Here is a 19251-nt window from a genome sequence, read left to right on the forward strand (position 1 = left end):
TGTTTACTTATATTTCAAATGTTACCCCCTCTTCCTGGTCCCCCCTCCAAGAGTTCATCCTTTATCCCTTTCTCTTTGCCTCCAAGAGGGTGTTCCCCAAACCCTACCCCCTACCTGCCCACCCCACTCACCCACCCATCACTAGCTCATAATACCTCCCCCATATCCCTTCCCTGGGTGATCAAGTATCTACAGTATTAGTCATATCCTCTCCCACTGAGGCCAGTCAAGGCAGTCCACTGTTACATGTGCAACAAGACCATGATCCAATCCATATATGCTCTTGGGTTGGTGGTTTAGTCTCTGAGAGCACCCAGGGGAGCGTGTTAGTTGATATTGTTGGTCTTCCTATAGGGTTGCCATTCTGTTCAGCTCCTTCAGTCCTTTCTTTAACTATTCTATAGAGGTTCCCAACCTCAGTCCAATGGTTGGTATCTGAAAAATTTTAACCTAGCAACATGGCTGCTCTTTGATCACATCCAAATATGCTCTAGGTCTCTGTGTTCTGCCTGAATGCACATGCTCACTTAATACACATCAATCATTCTTCTGGACAGAATCTTTTAGTACACACCTTTGATCCCAAACAATGAAGTCTAGTTGAGGGACAGACGAAGTGACAAATCTAAGAAAGATTGGATTGGATGAATCAATGATCGTATATATCCAACTGTATGGAGAAAATCTATGAGAACTGCAAGGAGAGTGAAAGCAGTTCAGTCAGAGCTGTCAGTCATTTGGCAGTCCTTGCAGTAGAGTTCAGTTTCTTCATGTGCTCACTCTGAGGTCAAAGGAGGCAGTTGAAGTCAGAGAATAAGAAGCCAGAAGATAGAACCAATTGCCAGAGTTAGCTTTAAGTTAAGTAGAGAAATTCATTAGGAAGCTTACACAAAGTAGATTGAATCTGTCAGCGTGGAGAGGGGTTTCTATCAGAACAGCTGAGTTGAAACAGCCAGCCAGATTTCAGAAAGAACAAGAAAGGGTAAGATAATTCAGCTGTAAGCCTCTGAGACAATTACTTCATGCAGGCAAATTCAAAGTTACTTTTACAAAGACTGAATCTCATTGTGTTCACATCATGATTAAATCTTAGTTGACATTAAATAAAGTCATCTGACAGGACTCTACTTAGTAAAACTCAGTTTCTTTTCAAATAATAATGCATCTGTAGAGTAGGTCTACAATACTACAAAAGACACTTATAGTAGGATAAGAATTCAAGATAATGAATACACTCTCATGATTGTGCTTAAATACTGTATTTTCATCACTGATAAAGCAATATACTAGTGCAGTCCTTGTCCTTCTGTGTGTCATCTTAATTTTTCTAGAAATACGTTCTTCAGAGGAATGTTGACACACTCAAAGACAGTCAATGTAAGTCGACTGCCAAAACTTATGTTCCATTGTACCACAGGGGCAGAACTGATGTCAATCAAAAAATATTATGCAAGTATTCATGTCTTTGATTAGTGTTCATTCCTATGTTATTTTTTTCAGATTTTTTTGAAGTAATCAAGTTTGAGTTCAATGTCTCAGTGTCTAAGAGAGTGCATTTCTCTTGCAGACACCCAGAGATCAGCTCACTTAACCATATATTGGTGAATATTGGGCCTACCGTTATGTATATTCTGTTATATTATGTATATGTCTGTATGTATATTCTGGAAAACACTTTTTTCTTGGTGTCATTCATCCTTGTCTCTAGATTTTATCAAAGACCTTTTAAATATCTAGTAAAATAATTATGCACGACTTCTTTTGTTTATATTTTTCAGCTTGTTTACATGGTGAAATATATTGACTATATGACATGTGATGAACCATATTTATATCTAGAATGATGTATATAATCTTCTTGATGTGTTTCTGGATTAGTTTGCAACTACTTTTTTTCATCTTTCTTAATTTGAGTATTTCTTATTTACACTTCAATTGTTATTTCCTTTCCCGGTTTCCTGGCAACATCCCTCTAACCCCTCCATCTCCTCTTCTTTATGGGTGTTCACCCCCATTCACGCCCCATTACCACCCTCCCCCCAATAATCACATTCACTGGGGGTTCAGTCTTGGCAGGACAAAGGGCTTCCCCTTTCACTGGTGCTCTTACTAGGTTATTCATTGCTACTTAATGAGGTTGGAGCCCAGGGTCAGTCCATGTATAGTCTTTGGGTAGTGGCTTAATCCCTGGAAGCTCTGGTTAGTTGGCATTGTTGTTCATATGGAGTATCAAGCCCCTTCAATTTCTTTCAGTCATTTCTAAGATTCCTTCAACAGGTGTTTAATGGTGGCATTCGCCTATGTATTTGCTGTATTCTGGCTGTGTCTCTCAGGAGAGATCTATATCCAGTTCCTGTCAGCCTGCACTTCTTTGCTTCATCCATCTTATGTAGTTTGGTGGCTGTATATATATGGGCCACATGTGGGGCAGGCTCTGCATGGGTGTTCCTCCTGCCTCTGTTCTAAACTTTGCCTTCCTATGCCCTCCTAAAGGTATTCATGTTCCCTGTTTAAAGGAGTGAAGCATCTGCATTTTGATCATACTTCTTCAGTTTCATGTGTTCTGTTCATCTAGGGAAATTCAAGCATTTGAGCTAATATCCACTTATCAATGAGTACAAACCATGTGTGTTTTTCTGTGATTGAGTTACCTCACTCAGAATGATACTTTCCAGTTCCATCCATTTGCCTATGAATTTCATAAAGAAATTGTTTTTGATAGCTGATTAGTATTCCATAGTGTAGATGTACCATATTTTCTGTATCCATTCCTCTGATGAAGGGCATCTGGATTCTTTCCAGCTTCTGGCTATTATAACTAAGGCTGCAATGAACATAGTGGAGCATGTGTCTTTGTTATATGTTAGGGCATTTTTGTGTATATGCCAAAGAGAGGTATAGCTCGGTCCTCAGGTAGTTCAATGTCCAATTTTCTGAGGAACCTCCAGAGAGATTTCCAGAATGGTTGTACCACTCTGCAATCCCACCAACAATGGAGGAGTGTTCCTCTTTCTCAACATCCTTGTCAGCATTTGGGGTCACCTGAGTTTTTTTATCTTAACCATTCTCACTGGTGTGAGGTGAAATCTCAGGGTTGTTTTGATTTGCATTTCCCTTATGACTAAAGATGTTGAACATTTCTTTAGGTGTTTCTCAGCCATTCGGCATTCCTCAGCTGTGAATTCTTTGTTTAGCTCTGAACCCCATTTTTAATAGGGTTATTTGTCTCCCTGCAGTCTAACTTCTTGAGTTCTTTGTATATTTTGGATATAACCCCTCTATCAGTTGTAGGATTGGTAAAGATCTTTTCCCAATCTGTTGGTTGCCGATTTTCCTAACCACAGTGTCCTTTGCCTTACAGTAGCTTTGCAGTTTTATGAGATCCCATTTGTCGATTCTTGACCTTAGAGCATAAGCCATTGGTGTTTTGTTCAGGAAATTTTCTCCAGTGCCCATGTGTTGGAGAAGCCTGCCCACTTTTTCTTCTATTCGTTTGAGTGTATCTGGATTGATGTGCAAGTACTTGATCCACTTGAACTTAAGCTTAGTACAAGGTGATAAGCATGGATCGATCTGCATTCTTCTACATGTTGACCTCCAGTTGAACCAGCACCATTTGCTGAAAATGCTATCTTTTTTCCATTGGATGGTTTTGGCTCCTTTGTCAAAAATCTAGTGACCATAGGTGTGTGGGTTCATTTCTGGGTCTTCAATTCTATTCCATTGGTCTATCTGTCTGTCTCTGTACCAATACCATGCAGTTTTTATCACTATTGCTCTGTAATACTGCTTGAGTTCAGGGATAGTGATTCCCCCAGAAATCCTTTTATTGTTGAGGATAGTTTTAGCTATCCTGGGTTTTTTGTTATTCCAGATGAATTTGCAAATTGTTCTGTCTTGCTCTTTAAAGAACTGGATTGGTATTTTGATGGGGATTGCATTGAATCTGTAGATTGCTTTTGGTAGAATGGCCATTTTTACTATATTAATCCTGCCAAGCATGAGCATGGGAGATCTTTCCATCTTCTGAGGTCTTCTTCAATTTCTTTCTTCAGAGGCTTGAAGTTTATATTGTACAAATCTTTTACTTGCTTGGTTAAAATCACACCGAGGTACTTTATATTACTTGGGACTATTATGAAGGGTGTCATTTCCCTAATTTCTTTCTCGGCTTGTTTCTCTTTTGTGTAGAGGAAGGCTACTGATTTATTTGAGTTAATTTTATACCCAGCCACTTTGCTGAAGATGTTTATCAGCTTAATAGTCTCTGTTGGAACTTTTGGGATCACTTAAATATACTATCATATCATCTGCAAATAGTGATATTTTGACTTCTTTTCCAATCTATATCCCCTTGATCTCCTTCTGTTTTCTGATTGCTCTGGCTAGAACTTCAAGAACTATATTGAATAAGTAGGGAGAGAGTGGGCAGCCTTGATTAATCCCTGATTTCAGTGGGATTGCTTCAAGTTTCTCTCTAGTTATTTTAATGTTAGCGACTGGTTTGTTGTATATGGCTTTTACTATGTTTAGGTATGGGCCTTGAATTCCTATTGTTTCCAGGACTTTTAACATGAAGGGGTGTTGAATTTTGTGAAGTGGTTTCATGTAATGAAATGATCATATGTTTTTGTTCTTTCAGTTTGTTTATATAATGGATCACGTTGATGGTTTTCCGTATATTAAACCATCCCTGCATGCCTGGGATGAAGCCTACTTGATCATGGTGGATGATTGTTTTGATGTGCTCTTGGATTCAGTTTCCCAGAATTTTCTTGAGTATTTTTCAACGATATTCATAAGGGAAATTGGTCTGAAGTTCTCTTTCTTTGTTGTGTCTTTGTGTGGTTTAGGTATAAGAGTAATTGTGGCTTCCTAGAAGGAATTCGGTAGTGTTCTATCTGTTTTAATTTTGTGGAATAGTTTGGATAATATTGGTATGAGGTCTTCTATGAAGGTCTGATAGAATTCTGCACTAAACCCGTCTGGACCTGGGCTCTTTTTGGTTGGGAGTCCTTTAATGACTGCTTCTATTTCGTTAGTAGTTATGGGGTTGTTTAAATGGTTTATCTGTTCCTGATTTAACTTCGGTACCTGGTATCTGTCTAGGAAATTGTCCATTTCCTGCAGAGTTTCAAGTTTTGTTGAATATAGGCTTTTGTAGTAGGATCTGATGATTTTGAATTTCCTCTGATTCTGTAGTTATGTCCCCCTTTTCATTTCTGATTTTGTTAATTTGGACACACTCTCTGTCCTATCATTAGTCTGGCTAAGGGTATCTATCCTGTTGATTTTCTCAAAGAACCAATTTTTGCTTCTTTTGATTCTTTCCATGGTCCTTTTTCTTTCTACTTGGTTGATTTCAGCTCTGAGTTTGAATATTTCATGCCTTCTACACCTCCTGAGCTCTGAGTTTTCCTCTTAGCACATCTTTCTTTGTGTCTCATAAGTTTGGGAATGTTGTACCTTCACTTTCATTAAATTCTAAGAAGTCTTTAATTACTGTCTTTATTTCTTCCTTGACCAGGTTACCATTGAGTAGAGCATCCTTCAATTTCCATGTATATGTGGGCATTCTTCCCTTATTGATTTTGAAAACCAGCTTTAACCCGTGGTGTTCGGATAGGACACATGGGATTATTTCTATCTTTCTTTATCTATTGAGGCCTGCTTTATGACCAATTATAAGGTTAATTTTGGAGAAAGTACCATGCGGTTGTGAGAACAAGGTGTATCCTTTTGTTTTAGGATAGAATGTTCTATAAATATCTGTTAAGTCCATTTGGTTCATGACTTCTGTTAGTCTGTTTATGTCTCTGTTTAATTTCTGTTTCCATTATCTGTCCATTGATGAGAGTGGGGTGTTGAAATCTCCTACTATTATTGTGTGAGGTACAGTGTGTGCTTTGAACTTGAGTAAGGTTTCTTTTATGTATGTAGGTGCCCTTGTATTTGGAGCACAAATATTTAGGATTGAGAGTTCACATTGGTGGATTTTTCCTTTGATGTATATGAAGTGTCCTTTCTTATCTTTTTTGATGATTTAATCTGTTTTAATGGCTACTCCAGCTTGCTTCTTCAGACCATTTGCTTGGAAATTGGTTTTCCAACCTTTCACTGTGAGGTAGCTTCTGTTTTTTTCTCTGAGGTGTGTTTGCTGTGGGCAGCAGAATGCTGGGTCCTCATTGCATATCCAGTTTGTTAATCTATGTCTTTTTAGTGGGGAGTTGAGTCCATTGATGTTGAGAGATATTAAGGAATAGGGATTGTTGCTTCCTGTTATATTCATATTTGGATGTGAGTTTATGTTTGTGTGCCTCTCTCTCTGTCTCTCTCTGTCTCTCTGTCTCTCTCTGTCTCTCTCTCTCTCTGTCTCTCTCTCTCTGTCTCTGTCTCTGTCTCTCTTTGTCTCTCTGTCTCTCTCTCTCTCTCTCTCTCTCTCTCTCTCTCTCTTTGTTGTTGTTGTTGCCAAGACAATTAGTTTCTTACTTTTTCTAGGGTGTAGCTTGCCTCCTTATGTTGGACTTTACCATTTATTATCTTTTGTAGCACTGGATTTGTAGAAAGATACTGTGTAAATTTGGTTTTGTCATGGAATATCTCGATTTTTCCATCTATGTTAATTGAGAGTTTTGCTGCATACAGTAACCTGGGCTGGCATTTGTGTTCTCTTAGGGTCTGTATGACATCTGTCCAGGATCTTCTGACTTTCATAGTCTCTGGTGAGATGTCTGGTGTGATTCTGATAGGTCTGCCTTTATATGTTACTTGGCCTTTTTCCCTACTGCTTTTAATATTCTTTCTTTGTTTTGTGCATTTGGTGTTTTGACTATTATGTGACAGGAGGAATTTCTTATTTTTATATCATTTTCATAAGCGAAGTTAGTCTATAATTTTCTTCCTTTGTTGCGTTTTTATGTACTTCAGATGTCATAGCAATGTTGCCTTATAGAAGAATTAGGCAATATTCATTGTGGCATAATGCAAGAGGTATGGTACATGGGGTTCATTCCTTTTTGTTAGTATGGTAAAACTCTAAGCTAAATAAATGTGATAATCAAGTATTAGTGATTTGATGTTGTTCATTAGTTTGCTTTTGCTTGAAAAATTTTAATTACTACTTATATATTTTATATTTGACTTTGGTAAGTTAAATATATCAAGGAGTTTAGTAGTTTCTTTTAGTTTCCAGGTTGTTGAAGTAAAGAATTTTAATGTAACTCCTTCTGATTTTCTAGTTTTCCATTGTATCTGATGGGATGTGCCCCCTTTTTTCAATATGTTATTAATGTTTGTATTCTTTCTGAGTGCATATTTTAGTTAACTTGGTTAAGTGTCTATCCATATCAATACTATTTTTTCTCACAAACCAACTATTTCATTAATTCTTTATATTTTTATTGTTTGTTTCTATTTAATTAATTTCAGCCTTGAGATATTTTTATAGAGAAGTCAGACAAGTTTTTAATGAGTTGTATCTTTTTATGTATGTATGTTTTATTATAAATTTGCCTCTTAGAACTGCTTTTACTGTGCCCCATAGAATTCAATAATTTGTGTTTCCATTTTCAATGATTTCTCAAAGGTTTTATTTTGCCTTCTTAGTTTCTCTCTTGATATTTTTTTAGTCAGCTGTGACTTGGTTCACTTTCCATATATGTATAAGTTTTATTTAACTTATGGACTTTAGACAGAATACAAGGTATTATATTTATATTTCTAATTTATATTATATGTATTGATAGTTGGTTTATGTCTATGTATGCAGCCAATTTTTGTGAAAATTTAATGTACTTCTGAGAAAAGGCATATATGCTTTTCTGTTTGGGTCAACGATATCTGCTATTTTCATTAAATTTATGACATCATATAACTCTATAATTTCTCTATTTAGTTTGAGTTTAGATGAAACCATGGGGTAATGAAGTCACACACTATCACTGTTTAATGGTCAATATGTGATTTTTGCTGTAGTAATACTCAATAAAAAATTTGGCTGCCTTTGTCCTTTGGAACATAAATATTTAGAATTACAATATCCTCATATTGAATCTTTTCCTTTGGTGATTACATGATATCCATTCCCCTTTGTTATTATTATTGGTTTGTAGTATATTGTGTGAGATATTAAAATGGCTACATCTGCTTGATTCTCAGTTCAGTTTATTGGTAATATCTTTGCTCATCTCTGATGTGATGTCTTTCTTTAACAGTAATTGTGCTTCATGGATACAGTGGAAAGATGGATCCTATTTTCTAAACCTTAACAGGTGGTGTCATTTTATTCGGGAACTGATACTATTAGTAGTGAGAGTTGTCAGTGAGCCATGTTTATTGTTTCCAGTTACTTTTTTTTTTATACTAGGGGAATTTTTCTCTTTTGTTTTACTATTTCTGGATTATCTTTTTCTTGTGATTTCTTGGGTATGGTTGACATCTTCTGATATAGTGCTTTCTGTAGAAATGGATTTGTAGATTGAAATTACTTAAATTTGGCTTTATCTAGGGATACCCACCCCTCATCTGTCAATAGTGATAGATAGTTTTCCTGGGAATATGAGTCTGTTTAAGTATTTATTGTCTCTTTGAGTTTGTAGAGCCTCTGTTTATGTCATTCTGATTTCTAGAGTCTCCATTGAGAAATCAGGTGTTATTCTATTGTTTCTACCTTTATAATGTAACTTGGTCGTTTCCCCTTGAGACATTTAATATTATCTCTTTGTTCTGTGCCTTTACTGTTTTAGTATTATTTGCTAAGGAGGATTTCTTTTCTGGTCCAATATATTTGGTGTTCTGCATGCTTCTTATGCATTGACATACATTCCTTCTTTAGGTTAAAGAAATTGGGTTCTATGAAGATATAGCAAATATTTTATGTGCCTTTGATCTAGGTTTGCTCTCCTGGCTTTATACCTCCTACTATATACATAGATTTGGTCTTTTCATAATTTCATAGATTTACTATATGCTGTATTTTAAATATATTTTCTTTGACCAGATATTCTCTCATTTATGCTTTGCATTCTGTTGGTGTTTAATCTTTGTATGATTTTCAATTTAATAATATCCAGCTTTGTATCAATTACAAATTATTTAGTATTTCTACTAAACTATTTCTACTTTCATGTCTTGGATTGTTTTTATCATTTCATCCCACTGTTTCCATATTAGCAGACTTCACTAAGGGATTTATTCAAGGATCCTTGAAAATAAACAATTGATATTTTGAAATTCTCGGCTTGTGCTTTATGTATATTACAAATTCATGTCCTCTCATTCCAGTAGTTACTGCTACATGCATATGTGGTCATGTATATGTGTATATAGGTATATACCCTGATGGGTTCAGACAATGTTACTTGTGTCTATGTTTTCCTTTTAAGAACCAAATGGAGATATAACTACAGAAAATCACAATTAATCAAAATGTAAGATATTGGATCCAGTCCCAATGGATACATTTATAAAACAGTCCTACACGTAAGGCTCAGAAAACATTCAGAAAGTAAGCAGAACGATTGTAGGAGCTAAAGGAACAGGAAATTTGCTGTGAAATTGCTTCCCCTATTAACATCAGTAGCTATATCTTAGTTTCACAAACATGTCCTTCTAAATGTGCGATGGACAAGTATGACACCAATTAGCATATCAAATCAGAAAAAGAAAAGCTCCGTGGCCTCAAACCTACACAGAGAAATAAAGGCACACACACACACACACACACACACACACACACACACACACACGTATTCTCTTTCAATTCCTTATTTACTTTTTACTTTTTGTGGGGCAAAATATTTAATATATAATCCAGAATAGGCTAGGCAAGAGCTCTATGATTTAACTAGTCCCTTAGTTCTGTTTTCATGTATAAAGATCAATTCTGATGGATTCATGATTACATATAGAACAGTTATATTTTCAACTTCTTGTGAGATTGGCTTACAAAACAGCCTAAGAAAGGTACCTCTTTCTTTCATTTGATTCATCGTTTCTTTTTAAATAGTTTAGGTATCTTTTCCTAAATAAAAGAACAAGCCTTGGGGCTATCGAAGTACCTGCCTCTCCAATTATCTAAGCGGGCCCAATTATAGTTGCCATCCATCATTCCAAAGCACCTGAAATATAAAATTATTATGATGGAGATAACTATTTTTTCAGCATTAATTGGATACATTATAATATATCATTCCTTAGAAATTTATAGAATGATTACAGTATTTCAAAGTAAAGTTCATATTTGGCAACACTTTAAGCACAATCGAGATAATCATTATTATATCATTTTATATTGTCTTTAAGCCTGACCTTCAAAATATTCTCCATATTCATTTTATTATAATGGATACTGCTTTTAATGATGTAATTTTCCATTAGAGTGTGTGGGTCTATCTGACATCATAATACAAACAATATTATGAAATATGATAACATACTTATGAAAATTCCTGTAAGGTTAGGTAGTGAAAACTCAGAATAACAAAGACATAAAAGCAAAATATTTAGACACGAAGTCATGGCAGAAGCTCATCTTAGAAGACTATTCCACAAGCCATAAAAAGCTAAGCTTACTAAAGGAGTTGATTAAAAGATGTATTTCCTGCGATCTTGACTGGTTCTAACTTTTAGTATTAAAATAATTCATTTTTTCTAGTTTGAAATATTTCCTATAGTTTTCATACACAGAGTTACTGTGTATATCTTTAAAAATATACCATGAAGCTGTTTCTGTGCCAAAGGGTAGGAGAAAGAACAGGCACCCTGTTGTGTAACAATCCATCATAATCAGAAAGCCTAAGCTACTTCCCAAATCAAGTGGTCAATTTCTTAATCAAAGTCTTGTCTTCCTACATGCTATAAAGTAACTGTCATTTCCATGACATAATATTGGTTGACTGTTATTTTCAATTTCTTTTCTTGAACATCTTGATTAGGTATAATAAGAATAAGTGTAATAAAAATCAACTTGACTTTGGTTGTAACAGTCTAGTCAAGCATGTGGAATGGTTGAGGAAAGATCACTGTACTCTGACTCCCTATAGTGCCTGCTCTTCATGGAATAGATGGTATCTTTCAGATTTTTGTAAGTGTTGTAGAGTTAAGGTTTTCATTTACATATTCTGTTACTATTTTAAGAAAGCATATGATGGCCTCTAGTGGCACAGAAGGAAACATGTTAAAATCAATAATAGTAATTAAAAGGTTCATTTTAATAATAACGTTCAGTGTGTCTACCTCATGCTCATGTTGTAGAGAATTCATTGTAATTTTTAACATCATTCTGAAAGCATCTATATACAAAGATGTGTAAAGAACTTAATACCACATGATTGCTCAAGTGCAGTCTAGAGTAGGAACCTGCTTCGTCACCTGAAATAAGAAAGCAGGAGTGTTTAAATTTCATTGAATTCAGTCACCATTGACGGAGTTTACTGACACTTTCATCTTTAAGTAAACATAAGGGAAATAACTGCCACCATAAGAATCAATGAGAATGTAAGGAATGCCAAATATTGATCTATTTTACACATTGAAATACTTTGCCATATAGTAATATACTATCATCATATTACTGCTATTTGTACATTAGAACAGAGGATTAGACTTTGAAGAAGTCCCTCCTTAATATTCTAGTGTATATGGAAAAAAAAGTGGTATTCTCTCAGCTAAATTCTTAGAATTAACATTATATCAACTCTCTGGATAATGGCCTGGCACTTAAATACACCAAAGAAAGACACCAAAGTATCCTGTGGCCATTGTCTATAGCATTGTTTTAATAAAATCATTACTACAAAATCAAATTCACTAATAAAATCACTTGTGATTAAAAGCCTACAATTTTTAAAAAATCTTGATTATTGAGTTGGAATTATGAATGAAATTTTCTAAATTACTATTTGAAAACATCTCTGAAGCTCTTTAGCTATTTTTATAAAGAATAAAACCATGCTTTACTTTCAATATTATAAGCAATAATTCATATATGTTAAAACTTATCAATGGATAAATTCAGATTTTTTTGTTACAGATGACGGAGTTACATTTCAATTTATTATTATTAGTAGTAGTATAGTAAGAGTAGTAGTAGTAGTAGTAGTAGTAGTAGTAGTAGTAGTAGTAGTAGTGTATTTGTATTTCCTTACAATTCAGCCAGTGCCGCCCTCCCAGTCTACGCTCCCACAGTTCCTCAACCCATTCTTTCTTCCTCTCTATCTCCAAGAGGATGTCTACCCCTCTGCCAAGCCTCCACCTTCCCTTGGTTCTCAAGTCTCTGGAGGGTTAGGCAAGTCTTCTCATACTGAGGCCTGACCAGGTAGTCCTCTATCATATGTGTGTCAGGGCATCTGACAAGTTCCTGTATGCTGCCTGTTGGAGCTTCAATGTCTGGGATATCTTAGGGGTCCAACTTAGGTGAGACTGCTGGTCTTCCTATGGGGTCGCCCTCCTCATCAGCTTCTTTCAGCCTTTCATTAATTAAACTGACTTCAGTCCAATAGTTGGGTGTAGGTATCTGCATCTGTCTCAGTCAGCTGTTTGTTGGGTCTCTATGAGGGAAAACCATGCTGAGCTCCTGTCTGTAGGCACATCATAGAATCAGAAATAGTGTCAGGTCTTAGAGCTTCGCTTGACCTATATCACAAGTTGGGCCAGTCACTAGATCTCCTTTCTCAGTCTCTTCTCCATATTTTTCTTCCTGCAGTTCTTTTAGACAGGAACAATTTTGGGTCAGTAATTTTGACTGTGGATAAGAAACTCTGTTCCTCCACTTGAGGCCCTGTCTACCTACTGGAGGTTGACTCTTTGAGTTCCTTTTCCCCAATGTTGGACATTTTGGCTAAGGTCACCTCCAACAAGTCCTGAGAGTGTCTCACCTCCTGGGTTTCTGCTACTGTCTAGAGGGTCCTCCCACTTCCCACTCAAAAGGCTATTTACTTCCATTTATTCACTTGGCCCTCTGGACTTCTCTCCTATCCCACCCCCATATATGATCCTGTTTTCCTTTTCCACTCTTTCTCCCCTTTCCCACTCAATTTCCTCCCTCTCTCTACCTCCACCTCCATTGATTATTTCCTTCTCTCTTCTGAGTGGGATTGAAACTTCCTCATTTGGGCATTTCTACTTGTTATACTTCTAAAGGTCTGTAGGTTGTATCGTAGATATTCTGTACTTTTTTGGCTAATATCCACATGGTAAACATATACCATGCATGTCCAAAGGGTCCGAGTTACTTCACTCAGGATGATATTCTCTACTTGCATTCATTTGTCTGCAAAATTCATGATGTCCTCATTTTTAATAGCGGAGTAGTATTTCACTGTGTAAAATGAAACACATTTTCTGTATCCATTCTTCCATTGTGAGACTTCTGGGTTGTTTCTAGCTTCTGGCTATTACAAATAAGGTTTCTATGAACATGGTGAAACATGTGTGAAACATCTTTTGGGTTTATGCTCAAAAGAGGTATGACTGGGTTTTCTGGTAGAACTATTTCCAATTTTCTGAGGAAGTGCCAGATTGACTCCAGAGTGGTTGTATCTGTTTGCAATCCCACCAGCAATGGAGGGGTGTTCCTCTTTCTCCACATCCTTGACAGCAACTGCTGTCACCTGAGTTTTTGATCTTAAGCATTCTCATTGGTATAAGTTGAAATCTCAGGGTCATTTTGATTTGCATTTCTCTGGTGAGTAAGGAATTTGCACATTTAAGTGCTTCTCGGCCATTTGAAATTCTTCTGTGAATACTCTATTTAGCAGTGTCTTTGTCATTTAGATGTTTCTTGTATGCAGCAAAATGCTGAATCCTGCTTGTATATCCAGTCTGTTAGTTAATGTCTTTTTATCGGTGAATTGAGTACTTTGATATTGAGAGATATTAAAGAAAGGTGATTGTTAGTTTCTGTTACATTTGTTTTTGTAGGTGGCATTATGTGCATGTGATTCTCTCCTGTTGGTTTTGTTGTGTGATGATGAGATGATTAATATCTTTTGGGATTTTGTTTGTTTGTTTGTTTTTGGTGTGGATACCCTCCTTATGTTGAAGTTTTCTTTCTAGAATCCTCTGTATGGCTAGATTCGTTAAATATTGTTTAAATTTGGTTTTGTCAAGAAATATTTTGGTTTCTCTATCTATGATGATTGAGAGTACTGCAAAGTATGTAGCCTATGCTAGCATTTGTATTTTCTTAGGGTCTGCATGACCTCTGACCAGGCTCTTCTGGCTTTTCAGTTTCTGTTGAGAAATCTGGTGTAATTACAATAGGTCTGCCTTTATATGTTACTTGGCCTTTTTCCCTTAGAGCTTTTAATACTCTTTCTTTATTCTGTGCATTAATGTTTTGATTACTATATTATGAGAGGATTTTCTCTTCTGGCCCAATCTATTTCGTATTCATGTACACTCTTGGCTATCTCTTTCATTAGGTTGGGGAAATTTTCTTCTATAATTTTGTTTATGTTGATGTTTTCTGTTCCTTTGAGCTGGGAATCTTCACTGTCTTCCTTCTATTCCTATTATTATTAGGTTTGATCTTTTCATTACATCCTGGATTTCCTGAATGTTTGGGTTATGAGTTTTTATGTTTACTATTTTCTTTGACAATTGTGTCAGTATCTTCTAAGATATCTTCTATGCCTGAGAATCTCTGTTATATTTCTTGTTTTCTGTTGTTTTCTTCTTGTGTCTGTAGTTCCTGAGCCCTTGCTTAGGCTTTCCATTTACGGGGTTGCCTCCATTTATGATTTCTTTATTGTTTTACTTCCATTTTTAGGTCTTAGAGTACTTTGTTCAATTCCTTTACCTGTTTGATTATATTTTCCTGTATTTTTTAAAAATGGATTTATTTGTTTTCTCTTTAAGGGCTTCTACTTGTTTACCTGTTTCTTCCTGTATTTCTTTCAGTGAGTTATTTATATCCTCCTTAATGGACTCCATTATCTTCATGGAACAGGATTTTAGGTCACCATCCTGGTTTCCATGTGTGTTGGGGTATCCAGGGCTTGCTTTGGTAGGAGAACATGGTACTGATGCTGTCAAAGTATATTAGCTTCTGTTGCTTATGGCCTCTCACTCTCAACATTCCTTAGTTGTGTTGAGACCTTTTTGTCCCCTCCCAGATCCCATTCACTTTGACATGTCTATGGGTATACTCCATATTCAGCTCATGTTTAGGCAGTCATATTGATGAACATTTATTGGAGTAGCCTTTGATGTTACTAGCAAACAGTGTCAAAGAAATCTCTTTGATTCTCTGGCTCTTACAATCTTTCTGTCTCCTCTTCCAGATGTTCTGTGAGCCTCATAATCAGGAGGCACAGTTGTTTTGTAAGTGGGAAAGTTTGGAGAGAGGAAAAGAGAGGGGCAGTGAAAATGTAAATATATTATATCTCAAAAAATAAAAAATAATTATTCGTCCATTAACTAGACAATATTAGTCAAAGAAGACACATACATTTAAACATTTGTAAAGTGATATTGAAGTTTAAAAGCATACTTTTGGAAATTCTCATGAGGTTAAAGAGATGTAGTATTATAATTTTTAAACTTTCTCTGACTTATTCTGGTTATATAATTTACATTAATAATTGAAAATTACTCTGAATATTAATATACTAGTTAATAAACACCATCCTGTGCTTTAGAGAAAATAACTCATTCAAATAGAAATCCTCTTTGGTCTCCTTTTCTGTCTGTTCATTTATTTATGTAATTATTTATTTATTTAGATACATACTTGTGCATTCTACCTGCCATTTACATATCAATCTTTCATTTATCTATGTATCTAAGGGTGAAGTATTGATAATAATTTCTTAGTTATTTTGGGGAGAGTTGACCTGCATATATTCACTTAAAAACAGGGGTTATGAAAAATACCAGGATATACAAAAGTGGACCAACAAGGATAGGCACCCAATCTTCTCTGACACCACCATGTCTTCGGAGGTCTAGCCTCTAAACTGGGCCAGACTGGTTATCTTGAGTGTCAGTTGTTCTCCTACTGGTTTTTGGATTCAAGATATAAAGCACTTTGGTGAAATTCATAAATTATACTTCAACAGTATTTATTTCTATGTTATGGTAGGAATCAGTCTTTCATGGGAATCAAGGTCTTCCACACACAAATGAAAGTCAAAACACTGATGAGTCAGTAGGAGAGAATTCAAGTGAGCAACACTGTTTCCATCCTTTTCCTAGTCACGTAGACCTTGCATTGTGGAATCACAGTACTGGACAGGAAACAGTGTGGAACAGAGACTGAAGGAAAGACCATCCAGAGATTGCCCCGCCTAAGCATCCATCCCATCTGTAGACATCAAACTCAGACACTATTTCTGATGCCAAGGAGCCTGGTATAGCTGTCCCCTGAGAGGCTCTGCCAGAGCATGACAAACACAGGTGTGCATGCATGCAGCCAAATATCTAACTGAGCATGGGGACCCCAATGGAGAAGTTAGGGTAAGGACTGAAGGAGCTGAAGGGGTTTGCGACTCCATAGGAAGAACAACAATATCAACTAACCAGACCATCCAAAGCTCCCAGGTACTAATCCACCAACGGAAGAATAAACATGGCAGGACCCATAGCTCCAGCTGAATATTACAGAGGCTGGCATCTCATGCCCCTTGTTCCTGTTGTGGCTTAGTGACCCAGGTTAGGGGAATGCTAGGGCACTCAGAAAGGATTGGAAATCACCTTCATAAAAGCAGGGGATAGGAAGTGTGACAGAGGGTGTGGAGGGAAAACTGAGAATGGGGAAAACATTTGATATGAAAATAAAATAACCAATAAAAAAAGAGAAGAAAGAAAGGGTATATGACAGAAAACAATGACAAAGCCAGATCAGATGCTCGCCCTTCTAAGACAAGTATGATATCTCATAGTCAGCAATCTGGGATCTGTTACTATCCTTAGGTAATATTTGTATAGACTGGGTCAGTAAGTAGACCTTTCTAAATGAGGATCTGTTTTGTAAGAGCCACAGAAAGCATTGTGTCTGTTAACATAATCACTGTTAATGGTAACATTAACTGTAATATAACATGAACTTGTATATTGTAAACTTCTTCATGGAGGTTATCATTTCTTGTTTGGTGCATATTTTCTAAATCAGGGCTTACATGGAATGTCACATATGTCTGCTTTGTGCCCATACAAGCATCTCTGTTCCCTATCACTAACACCTTGTATGCAGTTATGTCACTTCTTCAGTTCTCCTATTTCCGAAGTTAGGGATAGTCCACTGAGCTCGGCCAAGTGTGCTTTCATATGTTAACCTATTTTTCCTTCCACAAAATATGTGTGATTAGTAAATATGTATTTCATTGACCTACTTGTAGAAGTTAGGTCCTGGTTCATCTTCCTGGCCCCATGCTCCCAGAAATAATATTCAGACTCAAGATATATTTACTAATGTCTTGCTGATATAGCTAAGCTATTCTCTGACTAGATCATAACATATTATAACCCATTTACTCTAAACTACATTCTACCACATACCTGGTTATCTGTTCTCAGATATCATGTATCCATCTTATAACATCTTTCTGGGCAAATTTCCAGTGTCTGCTTCTATCCCAGAATTACTTCCGCCTCCCAGATGTTCTACCTGCTATTCTACTCTGTGCTTTACACGATAGCAAATTGACACATGATGCATCCACTATATACAAGACATGCTCTCTAAATCTGCATCCTGGACGTATCTTTCTTCTCCCCTATAACGACACTTCCTGACAGTGGCTAGAATACAGCCACTATCCACTTCTGCCTTGCACACATCCCCACAGTATGTAATGTGTCCAACACTCTTAAACTTTTCCTGTCCTCTCAGGTGGCATAAAAAGACATTCCATCTCCACAGAAAAACTGAGACAAATGCTATTGGAATCCCCGGAATTCAAGAGGAAGCTGAGCCACATGTTTATGTAGTATAATTGCATTCTCTGGTCTTTTTGTTTGTTTGTTTGTTTGTTTGTTTTTTGAGCTCAGAATAGGAAATCAACAATAATAGCTCTAAGACTGAGTCAGTATGTAGGACAAAGCTTGAGGTTATGAACAGTTGAGATTCTGTGTGCCACACTACTAAAAATTAATACTGAAATCCTTATTTTACATTTCAAACAGGAAGAAAACTTACGTGTGTGTGTGTGTGTGTGTGTGTGTGTGTGTGTGTGTGTGTGTGTGTGTGTGTGTGTGTTGGGGACCTTAAATATGTAGTAAGAAAACATATTGGCTATGAAAAGACATGGAAGTTAAGATAACGCATAGATTGGCAAGGTGATGAATGTTTAGTGAATTGTAAAGTTACTTTGGAGTTCCTACATTAAAGTTCTTCATATTATAGTACAAATTGAATAACAGACTAGATTCTAATCCAGAACTTGATTTTGTTTGGAAAAAAACAAAACAGCATCAAGACAGAGAAAGACAGAGATAGAGAAACAGAGATAGAGACAGAGATTACACAGGCTGAAAATATCAACAATTAGTAATATGGATTGATAAACTAAGCTCATAGTATATGGATACTCTTAATTTTATTATGTAGTTAGTCCAGAATTTTTCAGATTTCAAATCATTTTAAAAAAGCCTTTTGTAGTCACTGTGGGTTTGTACCTGAATTCACCTGGACTTAGGTTAAAGTGAAAGAAGAAATCTACCTCATCCATTGTTTATAGCAATTATAATGAAGGAAAGATTGTGTGGAATAAAATTTGCATTGACTAAGTACTTGAGCATGGGAGAAATTAATTTATCAAGAGGATTAATTCTCGCTAATGAAGAAAACCAAAAACACTTTTCTTATAAAGCAGACTCTTTTTTTTTTGTAATGCCACAAACTTTATTTGATTCATATGAAGATTGTCACTTTGTTACTTGAACAATTGAAGTTTAAGAAGGTTCTGTAATTTAGAAAAATACAATTTTTTTTCTACAACACCATGGAACACAGTCATCAGAAACTGCATTTCCGCAGACTCTTAATGGTTTAAAGTATGACTCTAAAAGTATGAATGGTTTACAATAAAATGTAGAGACAATCTCAGAATAATATTTGCGAGGCTGCAGAGACTCAGACCGTATAATTTTCAAATTATTTAACATTTAATATTGATGCTTCTGGTAAAATAATTTTTACCAAGAAAAAATGCTTCTGCTTTCCAAGCTTATCAATTATGCTACATAAAACTGAGAGTTAATTACATGTGTCTAGAGATTGAATGTCACTTGCTTTTCCTCATGTTTAGT

At 36.0% G+C, this 19251-nt stretch overlaps 1 protein-coding gene across 4 annotated transcripts in view; it reads left to right on the top strand.

Annotated features, from left to right (window-relative positions):
* The window catches only part of Tgap1l12 (GTPase activating protein testicular GAP1 like 12), a 697215-nt gene that overhangs the window by 571853 nt on the left and 106111 nt on the right, over positions 1 to 19251 (top strand). The gene's annotated exons all lie outside the window — the stretch shown is intronic.

Source organism: Rattus norvegicus, chromosome 2 (genome assembly GCF_036323735.1).
Source record: "Rattus norvegicus strain BN/NHsdMcwi chromosome 2, GRCr8, whole genome shotgun sequence".
In the NCBI taxonomy this organism is placed as follows: Eukaryota; Metazoa; Chordata; class Mammalia; order Rodentia; family Muridae; genus Rattus; species Rattus norvegicus.